The sequence below is a fragment of the Podarcis muralis genome, chromosome 1, assembly GCF_964188315.1.
Source record: "Podarcis muralis chromosome 1, rPodMur119.hap1.1, whole genome shotgun sequence".
NCBI classification, from domain to species: Eukaryota; Metazoa; Chordata; class Lepidosauria; order Squamata; family Lacertidae; genus Podarcis; species Podarcis muralis.
Window position 1 is genome coordinate 104419304 of NC_135655.1, and position 16536 is coordinate 104435839.

The window sequence follows — 16536 nt, forward strand, 5'->3', positions numbered from 1 at the left end:
TGGGCAGATCCAGTAGAAGATGTCTAGGAGCCACGCAGAAGTCAGGGCCCCAAAGGAATGGTGGGGTTCCCACCTTCAGAAGGGGCAGTATGTCCCTTCTGTTGATACCAGAAGATGCTGGAAGAAACTGGGGGTTGAGCTTCGGAATTTAGCCCATGCACTATCTGCAAGACAAGCCAGAAGGAATTCCAGGGTAGCTCCGCTGCAGAACAAGCTTCAGAAACACCTCTTGACCTGCAGAGAGTGTGTGTCAAGGACTCAGTGCACCTCTGGGCAAGGATAACCTTTCATCCAAAGGCTATTCCCCGCCCCAGTTTGGCTGCACTTATTCTCTTTGGTTCTCTCCTTATTAAATGTGGGGGCTCCAATATGATAGCTGGGACTAACAGGACACACCTGATTCGTTGGATTCAAGCAGACCACCTTCACAGAATGCTCCCCCCGCCCCACGAACCCTCCTATTCCCCCATATTTCTTAAAATGCATGGCCCATGGCCCAACCCTCTGCATTTTACTCACAGATCTCCATGCACTTGTAATGTATCTGGAAGATAAAAACTTCACAACTTCTAACCTAGCAGCCAAACTTCAGTCTTGTAAGCACAAGTCCTCAACAGCTTAACTTTCTCAGGCATATACCGTATTTTTCGCTCTATGAGACGCACCCGACCATAAGACGCACCTAGTTTTTAGAGGAGGAAAACAAGGGGGAAAAAATTCTGAATCAAATGTTGTTGAAGAAGCTTTGCGCAGCTATCCCTGAAGCCAGAACATCCAGAGGGATTGCTGCACAGCAATCCCTCTTGCTGTTCTGGCATTAGCAATAGCTGCGCAGCCTGCATTTGCTCCATAAGACGCACACACATTTCCCTTTACTTTTTAGGAGGGAAAAAGTGCATCTTATAGAGCGAAAAATACGGTATTATGGCAGGGGTAGGCAACTTGGCTCTCTTCCTTCAGATGTTGCTGGTCTACAAACTCCTATCATCCATAACTACTGGTTATGCTGGCTGGGGCTGATGGGAGTTGTAGTCAAACAACATCTGAAGGATAACGCCTTGGTTACCCCTGTGTTTGTTCCTTTTGGTCTTGAGGATTGGAGAGGGAGAATGGGGTTTACTATACCCAATGGCTTCCTCCTTTCTGCCCTTAATGCTGCTCTGTGAACAGTGTCAGCTTCCTGGGTGTAGAAATGCTCTCCTTTACTGGCAGGATTTGTGATGCTCCTTAACACCTGCACCGGAGGACTGGATCCAGACCCTGGCCTTTGAGTTGCTAGCCATGTTTTTTTTTAAGTCCTACCTTCGAGGAAAACCAAATATCCACTGACTATTTGTCAAATATTTTTACGGTGCCAGCCAGGAATGTGTTCATCATAGGAAGGAACTGTAGAGATTACAGCTCAGTGCAGAGACATAGTTTTCTTCTGATGTCAGTATCAAAACCCAGACACAAAGAGGTCAGTTTTGACCCATAAGAACACTGTTGAGAAATCTAAATGTTAGGTTTGTGCTGTGGTATACAGAAGTGTGTGTGTGTGTGTGTGTGTGTGTGTGTGTGTGTATGAGAGAGTAAATTGCTCATTGCTATAAAACAGTGAATTTCCTGCCAGACATCTGGAAGATGGTGATGCAGTGAGAGATATTCCAGACAATAATGACCTTGCAGCATTTGGGAGTTCTGTGTGTTATGTTAAGCAGCAACAATACTGGATAAGGGTTTCTAAAAAAATATTTTCTGTAAGCAGATTGAGAAATTTAGGGGTTTTTAAACTGAAAAGAATATGAACTCAGTACAACGTCTATATACGTCATACAAGATTGGGTCCATCTGTGAGCTTATAATACTTATATGGTTTGCCGAGACTACGGAAATTAGAAGTTTGTTGTTTTGGCCAAGTCAACTACATTTTCCTTGGTTACAAATGAACTAAGTTGAATCAAACATACATAGGAGGGAAATATTGATATAGAAGGGGCAAACCAATTAGAGGGCAGACAGTCGCAGTAGCAAGGAGTATCTGTCTTAGATAAACAAAATAATAATCCATCACCAAAGCTGAGTAACATGTTGCAGAAATGTAGGGAATAAAGGAGAAGACACCTTTATCATTAAACCACTGTAGATGACTGTCAGAGTACTACTACGTAATGGAGCAAGGGGCAAAAGCAGCAAGCTTTTCTTTTCCGGGGTTGAGAAACAAGGGGTGAAAGAAAGATGGAGAGCCTGATGCAAAGAACTGGCAGATAACGAAGACATTGTCCAGTATGCCTGGGATCAAGGTTGAGGCAGAGGTGGGTGAGCAGCACCAACCTTTTCAGCATGACACATGACCAGAGTTGACCAACACACAAGTTTACACAGGAAGCTTTCTCATACTGACCTCATGGTTTCCACTGCTGAGGGAGGACCAGGGCTGGAGTCAATCCATGGTTTCTGAAAGTTGGGGGCTAGGAGGATTGGGTGTAGGGCATAGGAAAGAACACCGCAAGCAAAGTCTTGCCTAGTAGATTGTGATGGCATCCATAATGGCCTATGATATCAGCTCCCTGATCTGACATCACACATTTGCTGTGGGAAATGTGTATGAGGCCAAAGGTCACCCTGTCATCTGCCTTACATAAAAACACACCTATGCACAAAAGAGTGTGGTGGTCACTCCTGTATGTTTTATGTAGTGTATGAATTTTCGGAATACAGTGGTACCTCAGGTTTTGTTGGAAGCTGCCCAGAGTGGCTGGGGAAACCCAGCCAGATGGGCGGGGTATAAATAATAAATTATTATTATTATTATTATTATTATTATTATTATTATTATTATTATTATTATTATATCAGGTTACAGACGCTTCAGGTTACAGATGCTTCAGGTTACAGACTCCGCTAACCCAGAAATAATACCTCGGGTTAAGAACTTTGCTTCAGGATGAGAACAGAAATCGTGTGGTGGTGGCATGGCGGCAGTGGGAGGCCCCATTAGCTAAAGTGATACCTCAGGTTAAGAACAGTTTCAGGTTAAGAACGGACCTCCAGAACAAATTAAGTTCTTAACCCGAGGTACCACTGTACACAACCTGTTCATTTACACAAATCAAGGTCAGAATAGGGGCACGAGTGGCGCTGTGGGTAAAACCTCAGTGCCTAGGGCTTGCCAATCGCATGGTCGGCGGTTCGAATCCCCGCGGCGGGGTGAGCTCCTGTCTTTCGGTCCCAGCTCCTGCCCACCTAGCAGTTCGAAAGCACCCCTAAGTGCAAGTAGATAAATAGGTACCGCTTTATAGCGGGAAGGTAAACGGCGTTTCCGTGTGCTGCACTGGTGCAGGATCGCCAGAGCAGCTTCATCACGCTGGCCACGTGACCCGGAAGTGTCTCCGGACAGCGCTGACCCCCAGCCTCTTAAGTGAGATGGGCGCACAACCCTAGAGTGGGACACGACTGGCCCGTACAGGCAGGGGTACCTTTACCTAGGTCAGAATGCTTTAGAACATGCTGAGGCAGATATTGCCTACATTAGGGATGAACAAGCAGCATTCTGTGAGTCACTTAGCTGATCCATGAAACCGTTTTGTTTTCCCTCTGTGGCATCCCAGTTTTCAGCCAATTTACACGGCGGTTACATTCCACAGCGCCATGCGTTTAAGTGAAATCGCGTATATTTGAAACACCAGCGAAAAATCTACAAACAGCCTATATTGAGCAGTGAGGGAGAAAGTTTCCAGTTCAAATTTCACATTATCCACTTGGGAACCCAAAGGCTAGCTGCTAGACTTCAGCCTCTAATGTGTAGTATACAGAGAATAAATAATAATACTTGCAGTTTGGATTACAGTGGTATCTCGGGTTACATACGCTTCAGGTTACAGACTCCACTAACCCAGAAATATTACCTTGGGTTGAGAACTTTGCTTCAGGATGAGAACAGAAATTGTGCTCCGGCGGCGCGGCAGTAGCAGGAGGCCCCATTAGCTAAAGTGGTGCTTCAGGTTAAGAACAGTTTCAGGTTAAGTATGGACCTCCGGAATGAATTAAGTACTTAACCTGAGGTACCACTGTACTCGGATAAAATATATGAAGTACTCTGAACACTCAGAAAGATCAAAAGAAATGCTAAGGGCCAATATCACAACTGGAATTAAGTGGACACACATACAAGATGGTGGTGGGGGAAATGCTGATTACAGCTGTATAAGTATGCAAACCTTAAAAATACCCTTCTCATTACTGTACATGTAAGGTTTGGTATTTACAATAATTAATTTTAATTAATTTAATTTACAGATCCCATGTCAATAGCATAGGATAGACTGAATAGAGAGAAACGACCTGATGTTATTTTGTACAAACAATATACTATACACAGACAGGATTTTTTTTATTTATTTGGTCATTGTTAAATGTCCATATAATTGTGGCTTCAATGATATAAGACTGTAAGGGGCACAGAGTCATCTAGTAAGAATAAATCTTATTGAAGCTGATTTCTTTTGTCATATCTAAATCACATAGTAAACAGACATCCTCTTGTGAGATAAGGCATTACAATGTCAGATCACGCTACATTATAATGAAGTAGCAGGATGCTTTTTCCAGCTCAACTTTTTCCTGAAGATGTATTAATTTCCTTTTACAACAAAAGGGCTGTGCTACTTGCTTAAATGAAGTCTGCCCTGGTAGGCTTTTCCACATGAAGATAACGGGGGAAATTACCTCAGATGCACGATGGGAAGCAAGGCAAGCTGCCCTCCAAAAAAAAAAAAAAAAAAAGTAATAAAAGTTGAAGAGCTGACAGGGAAAAAAATGTGCTAAGATGACAAATGAAAAAAAAATAAAACTAAACAGAAAATAGTAAAGAAAAAAATGAAAGTGATTTTCATATGGATAGCAAAAACTATGTTAAGTTACAAATGTATTTTTTTTGTAAATTAAAAAAATGCCATTGGTTTTATTTGAAATGGTTGTGTATATATTTAAATTTAAATTCTATACAGTGGTACCTCAGGTTACATACGCTTCAGGTTACAGGCGCTTTAGGTTACAGACTTCACTAACCCCGAAATATTACCTTGGGTTAAGAACTTTGCTTCAGGATGAGAACAGAAATCGTGCTCCGGTGGCACGGCAGCAGCAGGAGGCCCCATTAACTAAAGTGGTGATTCAGGTTAAGAACAGTTTCAGGTTAAGAACGGACCTCCGGAACGAATTAAGTACTTAAACCGAGGAACCACTGTACAAATTCAGCAGCCTTATATGACTTCAAACCATATCCCACAGCAAACTGGGTTAGGTATTCTTATTTGGAATCTTTCTGTGTTGATTGGAAAAATTCCTGTGTTGTGTGCGATAGTGGCAAATGTAATTTCAGCCTCTGACTGGAGCAGAAGAGGGAGAATGGCATTTGCTCATTCTCCCAAGTTTGACGCAGAACCTAACAACATGGAGGATCCATTGTTCGTCCCCAGAAACTACTATTCAACAGCATGTCACTTCTAACCCTGGGAAATTTAGTCATCATGACTAGTGGCCATTGTTGTGATGTGGGAGAGCAATGATGGGATCGCCTGACTTAGGTAGCAGAGCAGGCAGCTTCGCCACTGGGTGGGGGTGGAAAGCAGTTTTAACCCTTGCCCTCCCTGTACCACTTTCCCAGTCTAAACCCACCCCCAAGAAGCAACTATTTGCTCCACTTGGGGAAAAGAACACAGGTACTTGTATATTGTCTCCTGGTGAGACCAATAAAGATCAGGATGGGGAATAGATGTAGAAAATCGCATATAAGGATTAATCATCCCTTCCCTTCCTCTCTGCCACTGATCCAATCAAAATGGGAGCTTCCTCAACCAGTTATTAATAAAAATAAAAATTGTTGGGACGGATCACAGATATGCGGCATCATCACATCTGTTTGGGCTCCAAGGAGCTGATCTTTGAGTGGTGTTTTGTGCCTCCCCATAGCACCATATATTATCTAACCTTTTGCGTTCATAAGCTCAAATAGCAGCACAGTGCAGACTAGGATTTTGAAATTAGGCTGTGCCTGCTCTTCCGCATTTCTGTATATTCACGCAAGCACGGGTGTGCTTCCCACCTACGCCTCCGGCAACCCGATTCATATAGTTATCAAATAGTAATTCACTTATAAAACTTTCCGTGTACATCATAACTACAACCCATGATAATATTGAAAGGTAGGTCTCCCTTTATTTCACTCTTTACAAATGCCACAAAGCTAAGTGGAAACCAAAGGGGGGGAAAGAGGAGGGAAGGCTGTGACAATAGAGGTGGGAGGTCAATGAAGTGGTAGAGAGAGAAAAGGGGAAGAGGCCAGGGAGAAGTAGGGAGGCCTTAGAAAGGGGAAAGCCCTGAAGTAGAAAGGATGTGAGGCAGCTGACAAAGGGTCAAAGAAAGACAGGGGCCAACAGAGAATAACTAGCAGGTAGACCAGGAGACGGGAAGATTAACTTGTGAAGAGGGAAGCCAAGGTGATGTTTGCTTGCCAGCCGGATTGCAGAGCTACAGACTGCCTTTAGTGCCATGCTTTCTTGGACCATCGGGATGTGGGTGGCACTGTGGGTTAAACCACAGAGCCTAGGACTTGTCGATCAGAAGGTTGGCGGTTCGAATCCCCGCGACAGGGTGAGCTCCCATTGCTCGGTCCCTGCTCCTGCCAACCTAGCAGTTCGAAAGCACATCAAAGTGCAAGTAGATAAATAGGTACCGCTCTAGCGGGAAGGTAAACGGTGTTTCCATGCGCTGCTCTGGTTCGCCAGAAGCGGCTTAGCCATGCTGGCCGCATGACCCAGAAGCTGTACGCTGGCTCCCTCGGCCAATAAAGCGAGATGAGCGCCGCAACCCCAGGGGTCCCTTTACCTTTTCCTGGACACCAAGTGTCACCAAGTGGCACTACAGGGGTACATGTGTTCTCGAAAGCCTTTCCTGGCCCCACAGGGTCCCATGACCTTGTCTCCACTGAAAGATGCAGCCAAAAGAAGACTTTTCCCCAAGTCTAATTGTGCTCTTTGGTCCCCCCCCCCTCTCTCTGTGTATGTGTGTGTTACAGCTATGGAAGGGAGAGTTGTGGTACCCATGTAATGCCCACAACCATTTCTCTGGTTTGCAAATGTGTCCACTGGCCCCCCAAGGTTGGCAACCCCCCTGCCCATGCACAGCACTGGTTTGTGGGTATTCTGGGATGTTCTGAGAGCACTTCGCCTGCTACTGGAAACAATATCTGAGTAGCAGGTGTTTTGAAAGTCTAGCTTAATTATCTGTTGTTTTTGTTTAATTAATTCTCCTGTCTTGACACTTCGATCTGACACACATTACAAAGCTCAAGCAGACAGTTACTAGATAAAATCTTTTAACAAGACGACACAGATGTTATGCGGTGATTAGATTTATTCAAGGCCTCCATGAGAACATTATATTGACACGGTTTCCTGGAAATCACAAATACCAAGCTACACCATAATAACCTCTCTCCCGTACAGGTACACCCATTTCATGTTTAACAGCTCATCAAAGAGGTAGGCTTTTAAAGGTATCTATCCGTGTAGACAAAAATACAATAAACAGACCCTGCAGAGCCCGTAGCAAAGCCTGGTTTTGCAAAGGGAACCGGCAAAACAATTGCAGCAAACGTTTACAGTAAAAATTTATCATGAGGAAAACTTGTCAGTGTGGTTTAAACTTTTTAAGGCCTACCTGTTCTGACGGTGTCCCTTAAAGCACAGTGAGAGCACAGAGGCTTATGGAACAGTTAAAGGTCAGAAACACCCTGGTCCCAGATACACTTCCTTAGGAACAACTCCTGCATTTCAGTGCAACTTAGGGCCAACTAAGAATGTGTACAATTGCAGTGTTGTACTGCAGAGTGAAACATATTATTTGAAAGTAAATTCTAATGAAATTGAGAAAGTGAAGTCCTACTGAAATCAACGTGCTTTGGGACTGGATACCAGTAATATGTATGTCTTCTGGTGGTATATTTTAACACCTGCCAACAGGGCAATCTCATCCATGTCTGATCAGTGGTCAGCCAAACTGAATACAATTGGAATTATTCTCAGGGAAATATATATAGGATTGCAGCCTTAGAATGACAGAATGTATAATGTATAATAGAATGTATAATGAATTTTCTCTATTTGTCAGAGAGCTAACAGGTATATACTGCTAAGAATCGAAGTTCAAAGAAGAGCCATATACATTAATACGCTGCCTAAAATTGACATTCTCTGTGTAATTGCTTTTGTAGTTCTCTCAGAAAAAACAAAGATTCACTGAATGGACACTGGGATTTCCTTATTCTGATTTATTTTTAGCTGCATCGTGCTGTAAAGCTAAAGGTCACGAAAAAGAAATTGTCAAGAAGCATAAAATATTTGTTTTAGGTAGTTTTAGACAGGCTGTGTATTTTTGTGTGTGTGCTGAAACAAATAAAGTCTCTATCAAGACAACCTAAATCATGTGCTGATGAATGTTAAATTTCCATGGGTTAGGTTAGGCTATGGTTGTGGTGACCAGAAGGAAGGAAGGCTGGCCCCCAGGCTGTACCCTAAAACAGCTAAGTAGGAGAGGGATTTGGGTATGTGCAACTTGTGATGCAACCATGTGAAAAAGACTGGCAAAATTGCATTTTACATTAAACGATTAAATAACTGCAGCTTCTTTTTATTTTCATCTTGTGACTCTTGGTGCAATTCCTTTTCAAAGGAATCCCTTTTTAAAGGGGTCCATTCTTCAATTACCTCTGTGTTGCAGTACAATCCTAAATTAAGACTCAAAGTTAAGTCCTACTGAGATCAGTGGGGTTTACTCCCAGGTATATGGACATTGGGTTTCAGTCTTAAGATCTTAAAGTCTATTTCTGAAGCAGCAACAATGGTTTGTACAAGCAAGATCTGCATAGCTCAGGGTCATTAGCCAAAAACAGGTCACAAAGCAGGACTGATATAATAAGCACATTCTGCCACAATTGCTGCTGCCACTTATACCAAGCAAGGATATTAGAGAGGCTTGTGGAATTTTAGATACAGGGATGCTCTAGTCTAAACACACTGGTTTGTGGCTGCATGTGGCTCTGTGGCTGATAAATTAATATTTATCAAGGAAAATTGTTTCCACTTATTATTGTATAACAAGATGTTGACAGAAGCCATGCCTCCCATTTTTCTTTCTCGTAATATTTTGTAATACAAAAACATCTTCTAATTGCTGGCTAGATACCATGTTTTAGTTCAGGGCTGATGGTGAAATAAAAACAAAATGATTATATGGATGGAAAGGGAGGGAATCTTAATTATCATCCCATATATCTGCATTGCTTAATGTCTTGCACACAGACGTATTCACAATTGTGAGAGAAATCTGTGAATCTATGGGTGGAATATCTTGTATACAAATTCCACTGCATATCTGAAGGAGTGTCTCCACCCCCATTGTTCAGCACAGAAACCGAGATCCACCTCTGAGGGCCTTCTGGTGGTTTTCCCTCATTGTGAGAAGTGAGGCTACAGAGAACCAGGCAGAGGGCCTTCTCAGTAGCTGAACTCCCTCTTGTCAGATGTCAAGGAAATAAACAATTATCTGACTTTTAGAAGACATCTGAAGGCAGCCCTGCATAGGGAAGTTTGTAATGTTTGATGTCTTAACTGTGTTTTAATTTGTTGGAAGCAACTCAGTGTGGCTGAGGCCACCCAATCAGATGGGCAAAATATTATTATTAATAATAATAATAATAATAATAATAATAATAATAATAATGGAACTTCTGAATGTGGAGCAAATCCCCCCTGCTGCCTTTCTGTTATGCTTTCCTGCCTTCTTTGAAATAGGATTGTTGAAATTGGGATTATCAGACACCTATGCATGCAAACCTTATCCAAACTCTGCTCCCTACCATGGTGGCAGGGAAGGTCTATGCTACATTCCACCCAGAAGATGTGAACATTTCTGAATGTTCAAGCCCTATATTGGCTTGAACCAAGCCTCAGCTAACTTTTGTTGTGTGACACCATTAGCTGTATCGTGAAATGTTGTTATTTTGATCATATTGGAATTCTTTTTCCAAGTTATGTGCTGTTTAGTACAGGGGTCAGCAATTTTTTTAAAGCTGCGGGCCGGTACACTGTCCCTCAGACCTTATGGTGTGCAGGAGAAGTGGCACGGGGGGGGGGAGAGCTGGAAGAAAAGACAAGGGGGGCAAGTAGTCTTCCTCCCCACCCACCAACCCTAGCCACTGCCGCCGCTGCCACTGCCTCTTGTGGGTAGGCAAAGCGAGCACGTCCGCTCCACTCTCTGGCCCACAGGAGCACCAGGGTAGCAGTGGAGTGAAGATGAGTGGCATGAAAGGCCTGGCTCCGGAGAGGGGCTGCTTAAAATGGCGCTCAGCCAGCCCCCTTCCTCCTCTAGGCAGGGCGGGGAGAAGCCAGGAGGAGGGAGGGAGGAGGCACTGCCATGGTGTGAGGGGGGCAGGAATGGAATGACGCAGCCCGAACGAACAGAATCCCCACGCCGATCCACAGACAGTCTGTGGGCTGGATCCTGAAGGCAATTGGGCCTGATCCAGCCGGCGGGCCTTAGTTTGCCGCCCCCTGGTTTAGTAGCTAGGGATGGGGGAGGAACCTGATTTAGTTCACATTTAAGGGCAAAGCTACGTAACTCAGACTTTTGGAAACAGCAAGTGCATTGAAACACAGCCATCCTCTGAAATTCACACTTCACCATGAAGTAAGCTCCCATTTGGGTGGGGCAAGGCTTGCTGATCAGCACTGAGTGTGCACTCTATCAATATCTTCCTAGTGCAGCTGAACAGGCTCGCTGTCTGTGCCCATCAGCTGATTGGCGGGGAGAGCAAGCCCCACTGGACTTCAAAGGGGCTCACTGCAACCACTGATCAGCTGACTGGCAGCTCCAGTGAGCCCCGTTGAACTCTGACAGGTGGGCATAGCTGCTCACCTGCCAAAGGTGGTGGATGGAGCTGGGGGCATTAAGGCTCTGTTCTGCTGGTCAGTTCCAGTTCCTCACCCTTCATGCAGTGTACAGCATGTCAGATGTAGGCTTGTGAGGGCCAGGTTCACACCTGTACTAAGCCATGAAGGTTGCTGGTTGAGCTTTGGCCAATCACTCCCTCTTACCCTGATTTAATACTCTCACATTGTTGTTGTGAGGGCAGAATAAGATAGCACTGATATGAGTACCTCAATCTCAATAGTGGCGACAGATTTCAGCACGTCATTTGGTTCAATGTCCTTGAGATCAAGGTCACTGGAGACTTACGGAATTTCTACAATATAAGATTATTTTTACAATGTATTTGATGGACGTAAGATGGAAGGCTCATAACACTGGCACTCCCAACAGATTCGGATTCCTCATTAGGTTTCTCTGGAGCCATAGCTTATGATGCTGTGCAGAGAGAAAGCCAGGCCTCTGCATCTTTTTTTGGACCCCAGCCCCAAGACTGGCACTTTTTTCCTTCTTACACACTTAAACGACCCCCTCCCCACACACCTTGATATCATAACCTGGACAAGAGGAGTGGAAGAAAGAAATACTCCTTTATACTGGGCTTCCAAAAATGTCTCTAGCTCTTTAACTCCTGTGAACTCACTACCCCAGCAGTCCTGTTTTATTGCATAATCTTACCGTACCACTATAAAATCATGGGAGTAGAGGGGATCCCCCAAAAAACCATTTAGTCCAACCCCCAAGGGCATTACAATACCCTTGGAGGAAGGAAGGACACAAATATACCGGTACTTAGTGTCTAGAAGCTATTTGTTTAAATTTAAATACCACAGCCCTCCTCAAGAGGTCAAGCCTGAGAACATTTACCTGGCTTGGCTCTGGAGCAGCTCAGAGAGTTTGGAGACAGGTCTCTCTCTCTCTCTCTATGTACCTCATATGTACCTCGGGTTACATATGCTTCAGGTTACAGACTCCGCTAACCCAGAAATAGTACCTCGGGTTAAGAACGTTGCTTCAGGACGAGAACAGAAATCGTACTCCCGTGGCGCAACGGCAGCGGCAGGCCCCATTAGCTAAAGTGGTGCTTCAGGTTAAGAACAGTTTCAGGTTAAGAACGGACCTCCGGAACAAATTAAGTTCCACTGTGTATATATATACAGTGATACCTCATGTTACGTTTGCTTCATGTTACTTTTTTTAGGTTGCGTCCTGTGCGGTGACCCAGAAGTACCGGAAAGGGTTACTTCTGAGTTTCGCTGCTCACGCATGAACGCTAAATTGTGCTTCGTGCATGCGCACAAGCGCCAAATTGCGCCACGCACCTGCGCAGATACGGCACTTCAGGTTGTGGGCTTTTCGAGTTGCGATCGGGCCTCCGGAACGGATCCCGTTCGCAACCAGAAGTACCACTGTACATAATATTTTCTTATGAAAAGAACAAGTTTGGTTTAGGGACTCCCTGACCTCGTCATTGCTCCTGGGATGTGCTATCTGTGCGTGCTTTCAGCAGCGCTCCCAGGATACAACCTGCACATTATTTTTTTTAAAGCAAAACAGATTGCTATAGACACATCAGGAGTCTCCAGGGCTTTTCTCCCTGCTCCAAAGGGAACTGGCCTTTTAAAGGTGGCCTTGAATATCCCATGGTATTACCTGCTCTTGGATTTTCTACTGTTCTGAAAAACACTCCATTACTCCCCCCCCCCCTCCTTCTCTCTCTTGCACATAAGGTCCTGGAGAGTTGTAAAGAAAGGAATCAAAATTAAAATATGCATTAAAAACACTACACTTCTAAAGGATATGGCTGCGATCTGGTGCAATGACGCTATACTGTAATCTTTGGTAATGTTCTGCTGAGGCCGATGAGATTGAACGCAAGAAGAGCCCCACTGCCTGTTATCAGATCAAAGGTGCATCTAATCCAGCATTCACTGTTGGGACGTGAAGGCAGCAGCTCTCCCCTGTTTCCCACCAGCATCTAGCATTCAGAGGCATACTGCATTTAAGGCTACTGTTTTATGGCTGCTTTTCTGGAAGCCCCAATGGGGAAGAGCCATGGCTCAGCGGTAGAACATCTGCTGTGCATGGAGAGGGTCCCTGGTTCAATCCCTGATATCTCCAGGAAGGGCTGGGAGCGGGGGCTGTCTGAAACCCTAAATAGCTGCTGCCCATCAAGAGTAGATGAGGGCTTCCCAGCCTGTGGTCTGTGGGCCACTAGTGGTCCACAAGCCTCATTCAGGTGGTGTGTAATGCGTCTCTGTGGATTTATGGTCATGAGATGGCACATCCACCATGTTAAATATTCATACTGCTTTTTTATTGCTTCTTTTAATTCTTATATTGTACTTTATTGAATTCCAGTTTGAATTCCAGTATATGGAATAATAAAAAATGTAACAAAGAAAAGAAGCAATGAAATATGGTGAAAAACCATACGGTATCAAGTATAGCGCACCTTATAGAAAAATCATTAAGTGGTCCGTGGGAAATTTTTCAAATGGTCCATGGGGAAAAATGGCTGGGAACGACTAGAACTGACAATACTGAGCTAAAGGGACCAAGGGTCTAACTCTGTATAAGACCCAGGTAGGTAGCTGTGTTGGTCTAACGAAGTCGAAATAAATTAAAAAATTAAAAAATTGTCCAGTAGCACTTTAGAGACCAACTAAGTTTCTTTTGGGTATAAATATTTGTGTGCACGCACACAAAAGATCATACCCACAACAAACTAAGTTGGTCTCTATGGTGCTACTGAACAATTTTTTTTATTTATTTCATCTGTATAAGACCACTTCATATGTTCTTGCTCAACACACATGTATAGGATTCTGCTGCAAGTGAATGTGCAGTACTTAGAATCAGGGATGCAGCCCCCATAATATCCATGAAGTCTGGGGATATTCTGGTTTGACTTTGCTTTTGTTCTTTGCAGAAAGAAGAAGTATTCAAAATATTTATCGTATTTATTTATTTATTTTAAATTAAATTTGCATACCGCCCTATACCTCTAAATCTCAGGGTCTGTTTAGAACACACACACACACACACACACACACACACACACACAGTGCTTTGGAAATAATGTTCAAAGCGGTGTTCAAAAGCATAAGACGACAAATCATGAAGTTTTAAAATAAAATAAAACCATAGCTAAAAACAGTAAATTTTGAAAGTCAAGGCGATGGACAGGGAAGTCAGGCAGGGCTTATTCCAGCTAGGATTTGTTTTGACCATTCCTGGGCTTGCTTCCCATTCCAGACCAGACCAGTGCTTTGCAAACTTTCTAATTTCGCAGCACCCTTCCCATCTTGACCGAAGTGAGTGGAACTCTCCCTTGGATGGGAGGGAACAATGGAAAAGGGTGGAAATGGTAGGGTGAACTTTGTAGGAAAGGTTAAACACTGGGCAGGGCGCGTATAGTCAGCAAGTTTACCTCTGTTCATATTTTGAACTTAGTTATCTAAGTGGAAGCTGCAGCAAAATGTTGTAGTGGGTGGATTGCTTCTGTTCAAGGTTTCAGCCAGCCAGGTCCTGTTTTATGACACAGCCAGTCACTGATTTTCCAGTTGTCCCCGCCCCCCTTGCCAGCATTTTGTAGCCAAACATGCTCAGTTCTCACTGAGCTGCACTTGGGCTTTTAACCTCCTTAGTGCCCTCCTACTCCATTATTTTTGTACTTCCAGAAATCCTGTTTCCCCAAACCTGCTACCTCCCTCTTGTGCTTGGTGATGTTTTGGAAACATAAATTCACACCAGGGAGCTTGCTATTAGTTTATACCAAAGGTGTGGAAACCTCAGGCCTGGGGGCTATGTAAGGGTGAAAATGAGTTCGCTATTCACAGGCAAACAGGAATTTCATGTAGGAAAGGGAGGGAAGAAGAAAGGGTATCTCCATTCATTCTTCAACAGTCCACATGCTAGTTGCAGAGGAAGGAAAACACAGCTCTTCATGACCAGCATGGAAACAGTGGGCTAGTGTTGGAGGGATGGATTGCTCTGTCCTTCTGTCTTGGTAAAACTTGGGAGTACATTTAACCCGCCCTCCCAATAAACCCCTAACCTGTGACTAGCTTGCATTTCAATGGTAGTTGTTTCTCCAAGGTCAGCATGGAAATGCCAACTGCTTAGCAAGCTGGCAACTTTGTTTTTTTGGCAGGCTAGTAACTTTTGAGGGCTTATTTACAAGGCTGAAGTAAATAAACACATGCAATTCCTGGCAACAAGCTATTCTGTGATGGTTAACTACATTTTACAGTGGTAACTCGGGTTACATACACTTCAGGTTACATACGCTTCAGGTTACAGACTCTGCTAACCCAGAAATATTACCTCGGGTTAAGAACTTTGCTTCATAATGAGAACAGAAATTGTGCAGCAGCGGTGCAGCGGCAGCAGGAGGTCCCATTAGCTAAAGTGGTGCTTCAGGTTAAGAACAGTTTCAGGTTAAGAACAGACCTTCAGAACCAATTAAGTTCTTAACCCGAGGTACCACTGTATTTCATTCTCCCTCTAAGAAGGCATGCTGGGATGGAGGCATGATGTCTTGCCTCCTTTTTGAGGGATGCTATTGAGTAGCTTGCTCACGGATTGCAAGTGGCCCATGGGCAGCCACTGAACTGCTTTTGCCAGGGAAGATAGCAGAGTTGATAGAGCATAAGATTCTTAATCTCAGGATCTGAGCCCTACATTGAGCAAAATATCCCTGCATTGCAGGAGGTTGGGCTACACGACCCTCACGGTCCCTTCCAACTCTATTATTCTCCTATGACCTGGTCATAGTCTGACACTCTAACCACTACTCAACGCTGTCCTCGTTCCATTTCCCCATTCTTTTGCCTGGAAGATAATCTTGTCTCCCCATTTCCACGCCTGCCAAAACTTTAGCAAGTACAAACATTTTTTTTTTTAAGTAGTGTGTGGGGATAAACAGAATCGCACACTTAAAAACAACAACACCCTGATCCTTGGTTGGCCGAGGAACCGTTCTGTGCGTCTCTAACCCCTTGGCAGTCCCTTGCCATTTCTGAAAACCCCAGAGTCCCATTTTTCTCTCGTGGGGGGGGGGGGCACCTTAGCCTTGGCAGGCGAGCCTGTAAGAGGAGAGGCCTCGGAGGAGGGCACGTTTCCAAAAAAGAAGTGCTTCTTCTGGTGTCTCCCTCGGGACTTCCACACGTGTTTGCAAAGGCAGGCGATGTCTCTCCTCTCTCTCTCCCGCGCCAAGCCCAGCCGGGACCTTACGGGAACCTGCTTCCTCGCTAGCCGGTTAGTGGAGACACGCCTTAAGGAAGCGGCGAGGGAGGGAGAAGCAGCAGCAGCAGTTGAGTAGCAAAAGCAGCAGCGGCAGCGAAAGGGAGGCAGCCGCTGGGGCCTCTCGTCTCCGCGCCTCGGCAAGAAGACGTCGCCCGGGGGAAAGAGGCGCCGCGCCGGGAAGGCAAACCCATGCGGACTCACTAAGCAGGTGCCGGGCTGGAAAAGAAGCCAGGTAAGGGCGGCGCGCAGCTTCGGTGCTCGCCCCTGCGCGCAGCGCGGAGAGGCCGCCGTGCTGCGCGCGGGGAAGGCGGATGCTCT

The 16536-nt window shown here is 44.7% G+C and overlaps 1 protein-coding gene across 1 annotated transcript in view; it reads left to right on the plus strand.

Annotated features, from left to right (window-relative positions):
* Window positions 1-16311: 16311 nt before the first annotated feature.
* The window catches only part of GPD2 (glycerol-3-phosphate dehydrogenase 2), a 97022-nt gene continuing 96797 nt past the window's right edge, over window positions 16312-16536 (plus strand). Inside the window, exon 1 of the mRNA XM_028746177.2 lies at window positions 16312-16450. The gene's annotated coding sequence lies outside the window, so the exon portion shown is untranslated. The remainder of the gene's footprint in view (window positions 16451-16536) is intronic.